The sequence below is a fragment of the Rhinatrema bivittatum genome, chromosome 19 (assembly GCF_901001135.1).
Source record: "Rhinatrema bivittatum chromosome 19, aRhiBiv1.1, whole genome shotgun sequence".
Taxonomy (NCBI): domain Eukaryota; kingdom Metazoa; phylum Chordata; class Amphibia; order Gymnophiona; family Rhinatrematidae; genus Rhinatrema; species Rhinatrema bivittatum.
In genome coordinates, this window is record NC_042633.1 from 36,040,028 (window position 1) to 36,059,816 (window position 19,789).

Genomic DNA, 19,789 nt, shown 5'->3' on the forward strand with positions numbered 1-19,789 from the left:
GTTCTGATTTCTAAAGGCCTTGTGTTCCATATTATAGGTCCAGCCAGGGACCTATAATATGGAACACTTCTGTCTAGCGGCCTGGCTTTTGAGAGGCGACGGCTGAGTAGACGAGGGTACCCAGAGGTGGTTACCTCCACTCTCCTCAAGGCTAGGAAGACTTCCACCTCCATGTCCTATATTCGGGTCTGGAAAGATTTTGAGTCTTGGTGCCAGTCCACAAAGCTTTCTCCGCATCCTGCAAGCATAGCCCAGATCTTGTCTTTCTTACAGCGCGGTCTGGAGATGGGATTAGCCTACAATTCCCTTTAGAGTTCAGGTGGCAGCCCTCGGCGCCCTCATGCATCATCAGGATTGGACTACTCTTTGGTCACAAAGTAAAGCATGTGAAACCACCAATCTGCAATTTATGCCCTTCGTGGAGCTTGAATTTGGTCCTTCGAGTCCTAGGCGGTCCACCTTTGAAGAGAGCTACCCTCAGACACCAGAAATACTGTCTTGAGAGTGAGGTCCTTATCTGTTGCGCTCGCAGAATTTCGGAGCTTCAAGCCTTGTCATGTAGAGAGCCTTCCCTACATTTCACGGATTCGGGACTATCCTTGTCTACGGTGCCATCTTTCCTTCCAAAGGTGGTCTTGCCCTTCCGTTTAAATCAGATGGTGGAGCTGCCGTCCTTCCAGGACGAGGATTCCAGAGACCTTAGACGCCTCGATGTCAAGCGCGTCTTCCTTCGATATCTGGAAGCTACCAATGACTTCCGTTTATCGGATCACCTCTTTGACCTCTGGAGTGGTCCCAAGAAGGGAAACAAGGCTTCTAAAACCACCATTGCCCGCTGGCTAAAGGAAGCAATTTCTACCACATATATTGGCGCTGGGCGTCCACCGCTAGACGTTATAACGGCTCATTCTCTCCGAGCTCAAGCAGCCTCCTGGGCAGAAAGCCGAGCGGCCTCTCCACAGGAGATTTGCAGAGCGGCTACCTGGAAGTCGTTGCACAATTTTGCGCATCACTATCGCTTGAATCTTCAACCGCCGCTCTTGGGCTCTTTTGGGGCTCAGGTGATTCGAGCTGGGCTATCAATGGCTCACCCTACATAGGGAAGCTTTGGTACATCCCACGGTCTGGACTGATCCGGGTACATACAGGGAAAAGAAAATTATTCCTTACCTGCTAATTTTCGTTCCTGTAGTACCACGGATCAGTCCAGACGCCCACCCTAAGGATTTTTGGGGGGTTTTTTGGGATAATCTTTCAGCTTGACTGTCTAATCATTTCAGGACCGGTATGGGACCGACTAAGAGTTCGTCTTGCAAGTTTGCATTGATGCATGTTTATAGTTAATATTCAATTTGTCTTGATCCATCCAAGGCTTTTCTTTCTGGCTTTGATATTCTTAAAACTGAAGGGATGCAGAGGGCGCACCAGCTTATGAGAGAGCGCCCTCTCAGTTTTTGCTCTGACTCCATCTGCTGGAAGGGGGGGGACGACAACTCACTGTCTGGACTGATCCATGGTACTACAGGAACGAAAAATAGCAGGTAAGGAATAATTTTCTTTAACAGTACTGAGACCCTCACACACAGCTCTGCCAATGCACCTCACTCCTGCCCTGCAGCACCCCCTGCTATTCCAGTACTGAGACCCTCACACACAGCTCTGCCAATGCACCTCACTCCTGCCCTGCAGCACCCCCTGCTATTCCAGTACTGAGACCCTCACACACAGCTCTGCTAATGCACCTCACTGCTGCCCTGCAGCACCTCCTGCTATTCCAGTACTGAGACCCTCACACAGCTCTGCCAATGCACCTCACTCCTACCCTGCAGCACCTCCTGCTATTTCAGTACTGAGACCCTCACACACAGCTCTGCCAATGCACCTCACTCCTGCCCTGCAGCACCTCCTGCTATTCCAGTACTGAGACCCTCACACAGCTCTGCCAATGCACCTTACTCCTGCCCTGCAGCACCTCCTGCTATTCCAGTACTGAGACCCTCACACACAGCTCTGCCAATGCACCTCACTCCTACCCTGCAGCAGCTCCTGCTACTCCAGTACTGAGACCCTCACACACAGCTCTGCCAATGCACCTTACTCCTACCCTGCAGCACCTCCTGCTATTCCAGTACTGAGACCCTCACACACAGCTCTGCCAATGCACCTCCCTCCTGCCCTGCAGTACTGAGACCCTCACACACAGCTCTGCCAATGCACCTCACTCCTGCCCTGCAGCACCCCCTGCTATTCCAGTACTGAGACCCTCACACACAGCTCTGCCAATGCACCTCACTCCTGCCCTGCAGCACCCCCTGCTATTCCAGTACTGAGACCCTCACACACAGCTCTGCCAATGCACCTAACTCCTGCCCTGCAGCATCTCCTGCTATTCCAGGCATGGCTTTTGAAAGGCAGAGATTGAGAAATAAGGGTTACTCGGAGGAGGTGATTGCTAAGCTTTAGCAGTCCCGTACAACTTCTATCTCCATTGCCTACGTCAGAGTTTGGGGTATTTTTGAGGACTGGTGCCTGAACTACGCGGTGGAGCCGTCCAGGGCTACTATTCCGGATGTTCTGGCCTTTCCACAGGTAGGTCTAGTAAAAGGTCTAGCCTTCAATTCCCTACGATTTCAAATAGCAGCCCTTGGCAGTTTTCAGGGAAAGGTACAGGGCCTGGCTCTAGTGTCTCATCTGGATGTGGTTCGTTTTCTGCGTGACGTTAAACATCTTTATTCTCCGATTTGGAGCCCCTGTCCTTCGTGGAAGCTCAACCTGGTTCTCCGTGCCCTTTTGTATTGCGCCTTTCGAGCCGCTGACGCGTGCGACCTTGAAAGATCTGACGTTGAAGGTCGTTTTGCTCTTGGCTATCGTATCGGCGCAGCGTGTTTCGGAGCTACAGGCCTTATCTTGTCAGGAGCCCTTCTTAAGGATTTCCAACGAAGAAGTTTCTTTACGAACGGTTCCCTCCTTCCTTCTGAAAGTAGTGTCCTCTATTCATTTGAATCAGACGGTGGCGCTCCCGTCCTTGGCGGGCCTAGATCTTTCTATTTCCAAGTCTAGGGAGTTAAGACAGTTGGACGTCAGACGCGTGCTGGTACGTTATTTGGAGGTCACGAACGGTTTCCGTCTTTCGGACCATCTGTTTGTCCTATGGGGTGGTCCCAGGAAGAGTCAGAAATCTTCAAGGGCCACAGTTGCACGCTGGCAGAAGGGAGCTATTGCTTTGGCTTACCTAGTTCAGGGCCGTCCGATTCCGGTCGGTCTCCGGGCTCATTCTACTAGATCGCAGGCGACTTCGTGGGCGGAATGTCAGCAGGTGTCGCCGCAGGAGATTTTGTCGCACAGTTACGTGGAAATCTCCGCACAGGTTTACTAGGCATGACCGTCTAGACGTCCGGGCCCCAGAGCCCGGATCCTTCAGGGCCAGTGTTCTCCGAGCGGGACTCTCTCTCAATCCAACCCTAGCTTTGGTACATTCCAGGAGTCCGGACCGATCCGGGTACGTACAGGGAAAAGGAAAATTGGTCCTTACCTGCTAATTTTCGTTCCTGTAGTACCACGGATCAGTCCAGAGTCCCGCCCATGGGGAAATGGAGAGTCTGCTCTGCCGGTTGATGTTCATATTCTGCAGATTTATTCAATGCATTTTGATATTGTGCGCCCACCTTCAAAGGGTAGGAGAATGGGCATGCTTTCGTTCATGTTACCAGTTTTTCATTCCCAAGGGGGGCGGGGTGGATTTTGGTTGTACTAGTTTACTTTTCTCTGCTTGGGTACAGTGTAATACTGACAGACTCCAGGTGGCACTTCAGGGGTATAGGACAGAGTCCATTAAAACTTCTCTGTCTCCATTTGCTGGAGGGGAGGCAAAACCCAGGAGTCTGGACTGATCCGTGCTACTAGAGGAACAAAATTAGCAGGTAAGGACCAATTTTCCTATTTCTTTTTTTTTTTTTTTAGAAGAATTTTTTTTTTGGGGGGCCTCCGACTTAATATCGCTATGATAGGGTGGTACAGAAAACCAGTTTTTTCTGCTTTTCTGTACACTTGCCTGGTGCTGGCCTTTGGCAGGAATTAATTTCTGAAAGTAAAATGTGCAGCTTGGCCGCACATTTTGCTTTCTGCATTCCAGGAGACTACCTAATAGGGGACCTTAATCGCCTTGAAGGAATTGAATATTGGTGTAATGAGCGGTGTGGGCAGGTCGCTGCCATTTACTACCGCTCTGGGAAAGAGCCAGACGGAGCGGACAGACGCGGAGAGTACAAAGCAGATAGCACCGGTAAATTTACCAGAATTAAAATTGATAAATAAGCCTGAAGTAGTTACTTTAGATGCGTTATGGAATGGTATGGCTATTTTGGAAAAAGCAATAATATCTTTGATGATGACAATTAAGGCTTCTCAAGAGCAGTTTAACCTGGTGAACGTGGTTCTTGCAAATTCAACGAAAATCCAGGAAATGGACTTGCAAATAAACGAGATTAAGGAAATACAAACAGGCCAGATTCAGGGGGACTCAAGGTTAGATAAGAGACTGAAAGGTCTGGAAAATACTCTCAGATACAATAATGTGAGAATAATATATTTTCCTAAATGTACATTAATTTCCCCCAAGGAACAGCTTAAAAAGTATTTCCAGGATCTCCTGAATTTCTCCAGTGGTAACATATTGAATATGGAGGCAAAGAAGACACATCAGGCAGGTTTCATGGCAGGCAGGAAAAGGGCCGGGCACTCCCGTGGGTCCTCTTTTTATTGTACATTCATACAAAGGCAGATGATGTGTTATCACATGATTGGTTCCTTTCCACATAGCAACAGACGTGTCTCTACACTATTGGCTTGGCTCAGGGGGTGTGTACGGATCATTTCATTGGCTGCTGAATTCTATACCTCCTGTCTTTGTCCTGCCCCTGACTAGGGGCAACTAGCTTTTCTTTCAGGCAATCAGGGTTAATTATAAGCTAGAGAAATACATGACAGTCAGGTATCCTCTCCTAGGCAGAGAGGCTTAAGCACAAGTGATGCTTTGTTCAATGCAAAGGTCAGGGAGAAGGGAAGTTAGTGTTAAACCCTGAAATGGCTTGCTGGCAAAGCTCATAATTCCCACATCTCACCCTTTCTGTTTTTATTTAGGCAGCTCAATAAAGCTTTAGACCCCTACTGAAATCTGTTATGTCTTGGTATGGGCTGGCTTTAGGGGAAGGGGGATATGGAGAGAAAAAGCTGAGTCGGCGTGGTGTGCCAGCCGCCGCAGAGCTCCTGAATCTCCACCTCACCCAGAGCTGGTGCAGCGTGGTGTGCCAACCGCTGCAGGGCTCAGGATTCCCTATTAGGCATCTTACAAGACATCTTTGTATCCGGGCTGAGAGCAAGGTTTCAGTATGGATATGAGGTTGGGTATGCACTGAATACAGCAGCACAGGCAAATAATTAAGACAATTACAGTAATTATAATAGAAATCACCCTTTTGAGACCAGAAATATCAGGGAGCCAGGACCATAGCCAATCCCATGGAGAAGTTGGTATTCTGCCTGAAAGTGGTGCATCAGCAACCATGGTTTCTATCTGTTCTATGGGATGTGTGAGGTTTGCTTTATAGTCTGATATGTACACACAGCAATGAGATCCAATTAATGCACAAACACCACCCTTTGAAGCTAAAATGGTGTCTAAGGCATAGCGGTTCTGTAATGCTACTTCTCTAATCTGAGAGACTTCTGTTGTGAGTAGTTTTAATGCATGGACTGTCTGATTAAATATGGCAGTCGTCCAGTTAGCTAGGATGTGTAAGTCTCTGTAATTCATAGCTGTCCCCATTGGGGAAACAGGCTTCTAGCTATCTGGGTTTCTGTATACATATCTATGGGATTCTTGATCGCCTCCGTTTTGTTACGGAGTCTTGCTTTGGGTAAATTTCTGACTGCATAGTATGAGGGGAGGATGTAGCCTAGAGTGCATCTGCCTCTCCATCTTGGGGAAATGTTCATATATGCTCTACACCCCCATAACATCCCTATGTTTCCTAACAGATTAGTGGACATGTCATTGGTATCTTTAAATTGTGTTATCATTTGGGCTATGTAACTACAAAGGGTAAATCCTTCGTCCCCTCTATACTCTCTGCACCTGCTTGGGTCTCCCACTGCACAGCCTGAAATCTGCCAATTGCATACATATGTGGTATAATTATGTAAGTGTTCAGTGATTAATACAAAGGTTCGGTTACAATATGGATATTTCCCACCTGAATCCCCTTCCCATCCCCTGTATCATAGTCCCAACAAAGAGCGGCAGTCTCTTGAATACGGCTGCCGATGTGTAGTATGGTATTATTAACTGGAGAGTTAATGAAAACACCTCTCTGTAAAGGATAATTAGTCCATACTGTAAGGTTAAATGGTACAGCATGCATCAGTAGTTCTCCGCAGGCATGGGTTGGCATGTGTGTGCAGATCCAACAGGTGTGAAAAGTTCTGTGCATCGAGGATGTACATGTTGTCCTGTCAGAGTCCTTGTTCTGAAATCGCCATAGCTGGAGAAATAAGGCAAAGGAGGGGGGTGCAGAACACAATTGTTAATGAGTTGGCATTCAGGCAAGAAAAGGCGGCTAATAAGTTCTCTGGAGTTCTCTCAAGGCGTTGCTGTTCTAAGAGTTGTGCAGATTGGTCAGATAGGGCCTTGATCTGTCCCCAGGTTATGTGGTGCTGCTTTTTGCAAGGAGTCCGGTCTCTGTCCTTCTGAGGGCGGTGGAGGCTCAGGGAGAAGTTGGTGATCGGGTCCTGTAGACCTGGACACCTTTCCATCTCTCCACAGCTTGATACCTGTGGAAGCAAGCAGAGCAACATATCCTCGTCCCTATGTTATGGGAACAGGACCGTACCAGACATTAAATATTCTATACCAGTGATGGTTAACCTATGACATGCATGTCAGAGGTGACACGCCAAGATGTGTTTGCTGACATGCACAGCATTTCATGGGGTATCGGGATTTTTTTTTTTTTGGCTGTGCCGAGTCTTTTTTCCTGCTGTGCCAATCCTTTATTTTTTTTTTTTTTAGCGGCTGCGCCGACCCCTTTAAAATTAGTTTAGTATCTCCCCCCCATGCCCCCGGGTGCAGAGAGGCTCATGCGGCACAACGACAGGCAGATAGGGATCGCATTTAAACGCGCTGATGCCCCTCCTCCCTGTGCGGCCCGGAAGTAAACGTTGCCGGAGCCGCGTGGGCAGGAAGGAGAGAAGCATCAGCACGCGCAGAAGAGGAGCAGCACTTGAGCTTACGGGCCGCCGCGAATCCCACCCAAGTCGCAGCAGCCTGAGAAGAGGAAGAAGCCCGGTAGCAGGGCTGCTGCAGAGCCCATCCTGCGGCGACCTGCGAAGAGGTGGCCCAGAGGTGAGAGAGGCTGAGAGTCTGTAGAGGGTGTGTGCGTGTATGAGACGAGTTGAGAGATTGTGTTTGAGAGTGAATGTTTGCAGAGACAGCATGTGCTTGAGCAAGACAGCATATGGGAGTGAGAGAGCCTGTGTGAGAAAGTCAGACCGCATGTGCCAGTGAGAGACTGTATGTGTGAGAGAGAAATGCATGTGAGAATGAGAACCTGACTGTTTGAGGGAAGATGGAGAGAAAAGAAACAGAAAAAAGACAATATAAAAGGAATTGGCAAAAAAAAAAAAAGAGAGGGAAGGTGGAAAAAAAAAGCCTGTGACCAATCAATTAGTAAACTAAGATCAGACAGCAAAGGTTAAAAAAATTATATATATTTTAGTGATTGGCACATGTAATCTTTGGGAATGTGCAAGAATAGTAACATCCCCAATAGTCATGTGGCAGCAGTGACAGTGGCAGCAGAGGAATGAGAGAGGTTCTGAAGTTGCTGGCAAAAGAGGGGGGGGGGTCTACCTTTAGTGTGTGCATATGAATGAATGGGACTCTGCCTGGGGGTGTATGTGTGTGAATGCATAGGTGCCTGCCTGGGGGTCTGTGTGTGAGAATGAATTGGTGCCTGCCTGGAGGATGGAGCGGGAGTGATGTGAAAATGAATGGGAGTCTGCCTGGGTGTGTGTGTTTGTGTGTATGTGAGGGAGCCAGTGAGTGTGAGAGCATGAGTGTATGAGAAAATCCAGGGGAGTAAGAGTTTGTGTGGGAGGGGGGGAGAGTGTTTGTTTTAATTGAAGATTTAGCTGATGAAATTCAGCAACAAAAAAGTCACTAAGCAGGCAAGGTAAAGAATTATTTGTTTTTGCTTTATTAATAAATACAGTACATATTAAAATTATAACTTGTTAGAGCTTCAAATATCACAATTATGGATTTTTCTAGAAGTGACACACCACCCGAGTTATGCTCGGTTTTTTTTTATGAATTTTGACACTGAGCTCAAAAGGTTGGCCATCACTGTTCTATACAAAACTGATGGCTGTGAGTGACTAACCCTAGTCCCATAATGATTACCCATGGCTGTGGTCTTATTTGAATTTGATATGTTTAGATGATTTAAAGTAAACAATACTTTGTTCAGCCAGTCCTTCCTAGGGGGAAGTCCAGGGGCATTCCCTCCTTTTTGTTTTTGTCTTGTCAAGAGCTCTTAAGGGTATGGTTGGCTCTCTCCACAATGGCTTGCCCTGTGGTGTTGTAGGGGATGCCAAATAAGTATTTAATGTTCAATTATTGACAAAATTCATGCAAAGGAATGGCTGCAGTAAATAGAGCCATTATCAGTTTTCAGAACAGAGGGTAACCCCATTATCAAGAAAGTTTTTATGCAGTGATCAATTTTCATTCAGTAAAATAGCACACATGTAAATCAATCATGTAAAGGAAAAGTCAATTGTAGTAGGCTGAATCACAAATGGCAAGTATATTAGACATTACATTAAACATATGTTACACAAGACTGACATTCATTTATCCTGCAAATGTTCATTCATAGTCTTCTTGGCATCAAGATAAACAGATAAGATTTTTAACTCATTATGTGTTATCAAAAAGGTATCAAAAACAAAATTAGATCAAGGATCAAAAATCAAAAGTCAAAAGGTGTTAGAAAAATGTTAAAATAAACTGCAAAGTGTTCATCTTCACATCTCTCATGGCAGGAAGGCTGTCAGTCTGGAAAATATTAAAAACTGGCATACAGCAAAACATTTACTAAGGTAATGATTAAAGTGAAATTCTTACTTTAACCTTGGATAAATCAATTCTATTATTCAATTTAGATTTGCAAGAAAAGGCTTGGGAGGGATTGCTTTAGATGTAGCAACCTCTGTCAGTAAAAATTTTAAGGTTCAGAATTCTGTATAAAATTTGTGAAAAAGAAAATAAAACTGAAGTTTCCTTAAGACATGAGGACCGCAGATCTGAAAAATAAAAACTAGTATACAACAGAATTATTAAAATAATAATATAATATAACTGGTAGAATAGCATAGCGCCTCCTAGTGGAGACACCATCATTACTTTATAGATTGCAATTATTGTTCCAGGTTGCAATCAATAATACTCTGAGCTTACTTTCAATGTGGAATATCAGAATACAATTTCTTCTTATAATTATTAGAATAGGAAATTAAACACGCTGTTCAGTAATCTCAGTTCAGTATTAAAGAAGTTTGAAAGTATTAAAAAGATTAAAGACAGAGTGAGAGGAAGGGCTAGTGTAGTAATGCATTGAAGGTTGAGGGAAAAGATTTGGATCAGCAGGAGATCTGATCTGTCTCGTGCCCCCCTTTGAAAGCTGCAACGCACAGTTGCAGCAGATAATTCAGGAATTGAGAGGTATAGAAACTAGGGAGAGAAACTGCAGTACTAAGTCCAGTTTTTTCTTTTCAAAAGTTATCCCCCCCCCCCCCACCTGAGTGGCTACCAAGAGTTAACAGAAAGACAGGATAAGAGGGGGAGGAGCAGTGTTTCTCAAAAGAAAAGAAACAGAGCAGAGAACTTCATTCAATGAATTAATCCTTCAGTCAATAGGAACTGAAAGACAGCTTTGTTTAACAGAGACAATGACTGGCAAGGACTTGCTGATCTCTTGCAAACAGATTTTCTCTTTGTCCTATAGGGAGAATTACAAGTTTTGTGCACTGGCAATTCAAGCAATTGCTATAAACTTAAATCTCAGAGAAATGGAGTCATTTTAAGTGTGAGCCAAATTAACTTTGCAAAAGGGAAAGTTTCACTGTAATACTGCTCAAGTTTCAGTACAGTTATAACATAAGGCTCTGCAATCACTTTGTGTGGGGGAAATGCTCTCAAAGTATGCAGATTTTCTGTAACTGAATATCAAAGACCAAGAGAAACCACTCCTTAGTCTGCCCTGTCTGCTCCAGCACTAGGTGTAGTCTGGTTTGTAACAGGTCATTGTACTGTCTCATTAAATCATTTCTTTCATATTGATATTTTCTTTGCTTGTAACGCAGCTGCCTTGCCCAAGGTCTTATACGCTAATTTCTTTGAAGACCTGGGGGCATAGCCACTGTCCATGGCACTCTGGGCGGCACTCAACTCTATTGCTGCCACACCTAGTTCTTTAATCCTTTTTGTAATGGGAGAGGCTTGAATCCCTTCCAATAATTCCTCCTTTGTGAGATTTTCATTCACTTGCTCTAGGTGAAATCCCATGCTGACGCGGCACATAAATTGTTACCAAGAGCAGCGGTTTGAGATGGTAATTTACCTGGACAAATTGGTGATGCAGAATCAATGACTGTCTCAGGCAATGGCAAATGGGGGTACAGGGAGTTGGTGGGGGAAGGGCTTGCGGGCAAGGTGGAGGGAGGCTAGCTTCTCTGATTTCGGCGTCCCTAGTCTCCAGGGGCCTTCTCTCTGAGGTGGACGCAGAGGAAGCCACAGGAGCCATGGTAGGGGACGGTGCCTTGTGAGTGTGTGTCCCCAGATGCTCTATTTCATATTCTGTCCCCCCTAGTTCATTGGTCTTTTCTGTAATGGGAAAGGCTTGAAGTCTTTCTAATTCGTTTTCTGTAAGGTTTTCTTTTTGCTGTTTGAGGAAATTCTGTGCACAGGCCAGGTTGTGGCTTAATTGTGCTCAAGTGTTTTATTTAATAATAACTGAGTGCATTGTATTGAAAAACAAAAAACCCACAAAAAAGTAGCCAGAAGCTAGAAATAAGCTAGGAGCAGTATATGCCAAAGTAAAAAAGTTGAATAGTTCAGCTCAGTTACTCACCTTGGAAAGGTGTTGAGGTAGTGTGATTAGGGAACAACATTTGTTAATCAAGGGAGCTGTGAGTCACTCAGGCTGACTAACTAAAGTTAGACTGTTTGTAATTCCCAACCCTCCCTCCCACCCCAAGCTCATCCCTTAATTTATAGGCAGGTGCCACTTGCACAAAAAAAACCCATCAACAAAAACTTTGAGAATTCGATCAGACCCCAGTAGGCCACTACCAGACAGTGAATTCACTAATACATTTAAAGGAACTTAGACACATTCCTACTCCCATAGCAACCTAAAACTCAACTAGGAACTGATCAAAATTGAGATGAAGGCAGCAGTCCAGCAGCAAGAGGGGGGCTTCCCAGTCTTTTGCATAGAGTGTCACATGTATGATTTTTTACCCACCGGTGAGAAGTTGTACATGTGCATGTGATGCAAAGAGCTCCTGGCTCTCAGAGAACGAGTCCGATCTCTGGAGCCTAGAGTGGCAGACCTGGAGGAGCTGAGGGAGACAGAGGTATATAGATGAGACCTTCAGGGACATAGTAGTCCAGTCCCAACTTCAGACTGGCAGCCCTGGTGCTGCCTTGGAGAAAGAAGGTCTCATAATGGGAGAGCACCAACCAGGTGTAGCAGGAAAGGATCCTGTAGCAAGGACCTGCTCTCTAGGTGATGCATTGTCCTTTCGCACTGAGGATATCTCCCCAAGGCCTACTGCCCAGGAGGGAAGGGTTAGGTCGGCCGTCATAGTTGGTGATTCGATTAGGAATGTAGATAGCTGGGTGGCGGGTGGGCGTGAGGATCGCCTGGTATCATGCCTACCTGGTGCGAAGGTGGCGGACCTCACGCGTCACCTAGATAGGATTTTAGACAGTGCTGGGGAGGAGCCGGCTGTCGTGGTACACGTGGGCACCAACGACATAGGAAAATGTGGGAGGGAGGTTCTGGAAGCCAAATTTAGGCTCTTAGGTAGAAAGATTAAATCCAGAACCTCCAGGGTAGCATTCTCTGAAATGCTCCTTGTTCCACGCGCAGGTCACCAGAGGCAGGCAGAGCTCCGGAGTCTCAATGCGTGAATGAGACGATGGTGCAAGGAAGAGGGATTCAGTTTTGTTAGGAACTGGGGAACCTTTTGGGGAAGGGGGGAGTCTCTTCCGAAGGGATGGGCTCCACCTTAACCAGGGTGGAACCAGACTGCTGGCGCTAACCTTTAAAAAGGAGATAGAGCAGCTTTTAAACTAGAACAAAGGGGAAAGCCGACAGTCGCTCAGCAGCGCATGATTCGGAGAGATGTATCTTTAAAGGATACTAATGATGCAATAGAATTAGGGCATCCCGACAGTGAGGTTCCAATAATTAGAAAAGTAGTCCAAGTGCCTGTAACTAAAAACTCACCTGAGCTAAAAAATTCTAACTTATCCCTATCAATTAAAAAGCAGAATAAAAATACAAACAAAAAACAAACTTTGAAATGTTTGTATGCTAATGCCAGAAGTCTAAGAAGTAAGATGGGAGAATTAGAATGTATAGCAGTAAATGACATAGACTTAATTGGCATCTCAGAGACATGGTGGAAAGAGGATAACCAATGGGACAGTGCTATACCGGGGTACAAATTATATCGCAATGACAGAGAGGAGCAGTCGGGAGGAGGTGTGGCGCTTTATGTCCGGGATGGCATAGAGTCCAACAGGATAACCATCCTGCATGAGACTAAATACAAAATTGAATCTTTATGGGTAGAAATCCCTTGTGTATCAGGGAAGACTACAGTGATAGGGGTATACTACCGTCCACCTGGTCAAGATGGTGAGACGGACAGTGAAATGCTAAGAGAAATTAGGGAAGCTAACCAAATTGGTAGTGCAGTAATAATGGGAGACTTCAATTACCCCAATATAGACTGGGTAAATGTATCATCGGGTCACGCTAGAGAGATAACGTTCCTGGATGGAATAAATGATAGCTTTATGGAGCAATTGGTTCAGGAACCGACGAGAGAGGGAGCAATTTTAGATCTAATTCTCAGTGGAGCACAGGACTTGGTGAGAGAGGTAATGGTGGTGGGGCCGCTTGGCAATAGTGATCATATGATCAAATTTGATTTAATGACTGGAAGAGGAACAGTGTGCAAATCCAAGACTCTCGTGCTAAACTTTCAAAAGGGAAACTTTGATAAAATGAGAAAAATTGTTAGAAAAAAAACTGAAAGGAGCAGCTACAAAAGTAAAAAATGTCCAAGAGGCGTGGTCATTGTTAAAAAATACCATTCTAGAAGCACAGTCCAGATGTATTCCACACATTAAGAAAGGTGGAAAGAAGGCAAAACGATTACCGGCATGGTTAAAAGGGGAGGTGAAAGAAGCTATTTTAGCCAAAAGATCTTCATTCAAAAATTGGAAGAAGGATCCAACAGAAGAAAATAGGATAAAGCATAAACATTGGCAAGTTAAATGTAAGACATTGATAAGACAGGCTAAGAGAGAATTTGAAAAGAAGTTGGCTGTAGAGGCAAAAACTCACAGTAAAAACTTTTTTAAATATATCCGAAGCAGAAAGCCTGTGAGGGAGTCAGTTGGACCGTTAGATGATCGAGGGGTTAAAGGGGCACTTAGAGAAGATAAGGCCATCGCGGAAAGATTAAATGATTTCTTTGCTTCGGTGTTTACTGAAGAGGATGTTGGGGAGGTACCCGTAATGGAGAAGGTTTTCATGGGTAATGATTCAGATGGACTGAATCAAATCACGGTGAACCTAGAAGATGTGGTAGGCCTGATTGACAAACTGAAGAGTAGTAAATCACCTGGACCGGATGGTATACACCCCAGAGTTCTGAAGGAACTAAAAAATGAAATTTCAGACCTATTAGTAAAAATTTGTAACTTATTAAAATCATCCATTGTACCTGAAGACTGGAGGATAGCAAATGTAACCCCAATATTTAAAAAGGGCTCCAGGGGTGATCCGGGAAACTACAGACCGGTTAGCCTGACTTCAGTGCCAGGAAAAATATTGGAAAGTGTTCTAAACATCAAAATCACAGAACATATAGAAAGACATGGTTTAATGGAACAAAGTCAGCATGGCTTTACCCAGGGCAAGTCTTGCCTCACAAATCTGCTTCACTTTTTTGAAGGAGTTAACAAACATGTGGATAAAGGTGAACCGGTAGATATAGTATACTTGGATTTTCAGAAGGCGTTTGACAAAGTTCCTCATGAGAGGCTTCTAGGAAAAGTAAAAAGTCATGGGATAGGTGGCGATGTCCTTTCGTGGATTGCAAACTGGCTAAAAGACAGGAAACAGAGTAGGATTAAATGGGCAATTTTCTCAGTGGAAGGGAGTGGACAGTGGAGTGCCTCAGGGATCTGTATTGGGACCCTTACTGTTCAATATATTTATAAATGATCTGGAAAGAAATACGACGAGTGAGGTAATCAAATTTGCAGATGACACAAAATTGTTCAGAGTAGTTAAATCACAAGCAGATTGTGATAAATTGCAGGAAGACCTTGTGAGACTGGAAAATTGGGCATCCAAATGGCAGATGAAATTTAATGTGGATAAGTGCAAGGTGATGCATATAGGGAAAAATAACCCATGCTATAATTACACGATGTTGGGTTCCATATTAGGTGCTACAACCCAAGAAAGAGATCTAGGTGTCATAGTGGATAACACATTGAAATAGTCGGTTCAGTGTGCTGCGGCAGTCAAAAAAGCAAACAGAATGTTGGGAATTATTAGAAAAGGAATGATGAATAAAACGGAAAATGTCATAATGCCTCTGTATCGCTCCATGGTGAGACCGCACCTTGAATACTGTGTACAATTCTGGTCGCCGCATCTCAAAAAAGATATAATTGCGATGGAGAAGGTACAGAGAAGGGTAACCAAAATGATAAGGGGAATGGAACAGCTCCCCTATGAGGAAAGACTAAAGAGGTTAGGACTTTTCAGCTTGGAGAAGAGACGACTGAGGGGGGATATGATAGAGGTGTTTAAAATCATGAGAGGTCTAGAACGGGTAGATGTGAATCGGTTATTTACTCTTTCGGATAGTAGAAAGACTAGGGGACACTCCATGAAGTTAGCATGGGGCACATTTAAAACTAATCGGAGAAAGTTCTTTTTTACTCCATGCACAATTAAACTCTGGAATTTGTTGCCAGAGAATGTGGTTCGTGCAGTTAGTGTAGCTATGTTTAAAAAAGGATTGGATAAGTTCTTGGAGGAGAAGTCCATTACCTGCTATTAAGTTCACTTAGAGAATAGCCACTGCCATTAGCAATGGTTACATGGAATAGACTTAGTTTTTGGGTACTTGCCAGGTTCATATGGCCTGGATTGGCCACTGTTGGAAACAGGATGCTGGGCTTGATGGACCCTTGGTCTGACCCAGTATGGCATTTTCTTATGTTCTATAGAAGGCGTGAATGTGTTGTGCCATGGGTGTAGGTATGGGGAGCTGAGGATACAAAGAATTTGCTGTCTCTGAGGGAGTATGTGCATAAGATGGGGGAAGGGTATGTTGATTGAGTGTACTGATGCTGTCTGCTTCTAAGAGCACATGGTTTGGAAATGCTGGCTTGAGACTTTTTTTCCCTATGTGTTCTATGGCCTCTGTACATTTTTACCATATTAATAATTGCTTTATGGGGGCCCTTGAGGCCGTATGAAGACTGTTGCCTATTAAAATCCAGTCCTGGATATTCAGAGTTCCAGCCTGTGAATACCAGGGGCAGCGGCAAGCTATTTCACTTATCAATTCTTCCAAGTCCCCTATTTTAATTTTTGCTATTTTTCCTCTGGTGATGAAATAATGATTCTTGATTATTTTCTGCAGCTCTCTAGCATGAAGCCTTTGCTGTACAGTCAAATCACTTGCCATGCTCACAAATGTGGGGAACAAACTTGCTGACAAATACTTAAAAAATACTAAAAAGTACTTTAAAAATACTTACGATTGCGAAGGCAAGTCTGCTGTACGGTGCGCACCTAAGCTATGTCCAGCCGGATGAGCAGGGAGTATCACGGCGCGGGTCACCAGATATTGAATTTGGAGGAAAAGAAGGCACATCAGGCAGGTTTCATGGCAAGCAGGAAAAAGACTGAGCAGTCCCAAGGGTCCTCTTTTTATTGCACATTCATACAAAGGCAGATGATGTGTCATCACACGATTGGCTCCTTTCCACATAGCAACAGACGTGTCTCTACACTATTGGCTTGGCTCAGGGGGTGTGTACGGATCATTTCATTGGCTGCTGAATTCTATACTTCCTGTCTTTGTCCTGCCCCTGACTAGGGGCAACTAGCTTTTCTTTCAGGCGATCAGGGTTAATTATAAGCCAGAGAAATACATTACAGTCAGGTATCCTCTCCTAAGCAGAGAGGCTTAAGCACAAGTGATGCTTTGTTCAATGCAAAGGTCAGGGAGAAGGGAAGTTAGTGTTAAACCCTGAAATGGTTTGCTGGCAAAGCTCATAATTCCCACACCAACGATTCAGTACAGAGAAGTGGGGGAGAGACAGAGGACAAGGAAGACCGAGGGGAGCGTCCAGAGTTCCCATCCCCGTTTGATAACCTGTCTGGATTTCTTGAGACAACCCAGGAGGAACAAATTGAAAAGAGAGGTGATTTGCTGGTGAAGATTTTGTTACCTGCTGAAAGGGATATGGTTTTAAAGAGTTTTTCTACAATAGGAACAAGCCTTACCTTGGAGGGAAAATATGGATATATCTGGACATTATTAGATCAATGCAATTGTGTAGGAAAAACTTTCTGTCTCTGTGCACTAGAGCTCGCCAGTTAGGTGCGAAAATAATGATAAAGTTTCCTTGTAAATGTATACTTAATATAGAAAATAATAGATATGTATTCATGGAGCCAGAGCAACTTGAACATTTCCTGAATTCAAGGAGTGAATTAGGGGCTGTTCCACCTAACAATACCGGTATTAATTGATTAAAACTAATAAAAAGAAAATTTAAAAAAATAAAATAATCATTCTAACACACACAGTTTCCATTGTCATCTGTGCAAACAAACATTAAAAGTGGATAGATTATGGGTTTCTAGCAGGGACTGTTGGCTCTGAAGCTCCCCCGGAGCCCATGTCTATCTCTCGCCAGCACAGACCGTCCAGCACTGCCCTGGGAAAGGAAGCCCCCAGGACAGATTTTGGCTTCCCCACTTGCGATATTTACCGCTCACCCTCTCTCTTTCTCACTCACATTGCATCGCTCATTTATTTATTTAACCGATTTAGAGAAGTGGGAATCCTAGCACTCTCCGCGGCGGGGGAATAATGTAAGGGCTGGGGATATTGTTCTGTACTTTGTATTGGCTGTTGATTGGTGCTGATTGAATTACGATGGATACAGGCGTTGTGCACTTGCTGTTTTCCTGATTAAAAAAAATAAAAAATTATTGTAATAAAAATCACATCGAAGTGTATAAAACAGAGGCTGAATGTGAACTGTGAGACCTGTGGTTTATAAGTGGTGCCCTCTGAGCTCTGAGCCACCGGTGGATCTTGGGAGGCTGTGGTGCTCTTGGTAAAGATATCTCTTCGGAGGTGGTTGGGGGCGGTGTTTCTACTCCTTGAAATGTCAAATATAAGTTCCGAAAAGGACTCGGTGTGAAAGCCTCGCTGACCCAAGGGTTGGGAGCGGGGTTAGTATCATTGAGGTTGTGGGTTCGAAGCCCCACCAACTCCGTAACATTGAGGTTGTGGGTTCGAAGCCCCACCAGCTCAGTAACGTGGAGGTTGTGGGTTCGAAGCCCCACCAGCTCCGAAACACCGTGGGTTGTAGCATCCTCTCCGCGACAGAGGATGTTACTGAGCCTCTGTCGCGGAGAGGATGCTGCACCAGCTCAGTAACCTTGAAGCCCCACCAGCTCCGTAACACCATGGGTTGTAGCATCCTCTCCAGTCAAAAAGAGGTAGTTTTGGTGAAATTTGGGCCATTTTTCCTAGTAAAAAGTAGTAAAACCCCCAGTCTGCTGGTGGCTCTTTCTTGTTATTAATTAAGGCTCTTTCTCATTAGAGGTATTCACCGGAATATGCTTGGAACACAGGTCTAACTGACCCCCCCCCTCCGCCCCATCCACCCGCACCCACTTCCCTACACTGGCCCCCACCTAGCTTCTGGCTAAGCTAGACTCGAACCCGCGCCCTCGTATATTCGAGTAAATCCCTGTAACGGAGCCATCGGACAGAGCTGCTGAGCCACCAGTCAGCTGGGTACAGACTCTCCCGGGGATTAACCCCTTATCTTTTAGGAGGTGGGTGGGGGGAGGCGTTTTTAGTCCCTGAAAAGGTCAAATATAAGTTCCGAAAAGTACTTGGTGTGAAAGCCTCGCTGACCCGAAGGTTGGGAGCCGGGTTAGTAACAGTGAGACTGTGGGTTCGAAACCCCACCAGCTCAGTAAGACCATGGATTGTAACATCCTCTCCGCGACAGAGGATGTTACTGATCACAAGGACCAGAAAGGGGTAGTTTTGGTGAAATTTGGGCCATTTTTCCTAGTAGAAAGTAGTAAAATCCCCTGCTGCTGGTGGCTCTTTCTTGTTATTATTTAATTAAGGCTCTTTCTCCTTAGAGGTATTCACCGGAATATGCTTGGAACACAGGTCTAACTGCCCCCCCCCCCCCCCTCCGCCCCATCCACCCGCACCACTCACCTACACTGGCCCCCACCTAGCTTCTGGCTAAGCTAGACTCGAACCCGGCTTTTTACCCCTTATTCTTCTCCTAGCACAGGACTCCAGCCCTTCACAGCAGGCTCTGCACTCTCCAGGCAGCCGGGGACAGAGGCTCCGGGATTTTACCCCTCTTTCCACGACTCCCTTGTATTACACCCTCCGGTGATTAACAGCTCCTCGCCCGCAATCACAAGAATGAAATGTTCTCTCTTAAAATAAAAGAATCTTTCTAACGCACACAGTGCGCGGTGAAACCTCCTCCCCTATGCAAACAAACATTAGATTACGGGTTTCCAGCAGGGGCTGTTACACACGGGCTCCGGGGGAGCTTCTGAGCCATCTCTTGCCAGCACAGACCGTCCAGCAGTGCCCCGGGAAAGGAAGCCCCCAGGACAGATTTTGGCTTCCCCGTGTGCGATATTTACCGCTCACCCTCTCTCACACACACATCGCATCCCTCATTCATTCATTTATTTATTTATTTATTTATTTAACCAACCGATTTCTGGTTCCATACAAACCCCTCACTCGCAATCAGACCGTGAACACGGAGCAGTGAGAGCAGGCTGGCGGGAAGAGCCGCTTAAACCCCGGAGACGTTTGCAGGACTTGCAAGCTTAAAGCCTGGGGAGGGTGAGGCCATAAAGCGCAGCTCATACCTGGGCCAGAACCCGCGCTTCCCCCCAGCCTAAGCCCCCATTGCTCCTTCCGTGCTGAGCGACTTTTCCCGGCAGGGTGACCGCTGCCCGCTCTCGGAGCGCACGGCCGAGCTCTCGGTCACCTACCGGAATCTACAGCTCCGCCATGGTTGTGAGGTCGAGACAGGCAGGGTGGGAGCCTAATCACAGGAGAGAGCTCTGCTGCAGCCCCGCCCCTTCCTGCTGATGCGATTGGACGGAAG

General features: G+C 45.5%; 1 long non-coding RNA gene across 1 annotated transcript; it reads right to left on the bottom strand.

The window, feature by feature from the left end:
* Nucleotides 1–6,478: 6,478 nt before the first annotated feature.
* LOC115080909 lies at nucleotides 6,479–19,717 on the bottom strand. The gene is made up of 3 exons (XR_003853702.1): nucleotides 19,674–19,717; nucleotides 16,145–17,585; nucleotides 6,479–6,539 (listed from the first exon to the last, which is right to left on the bottom strand). It is a non-coding gene; the product is annotated as an uncharacterized LOC115080909 (long non-coding RNA).
* Between the last annotated feature and the right edge of the window lie 72 nt (nucleotides 19,718–19,789).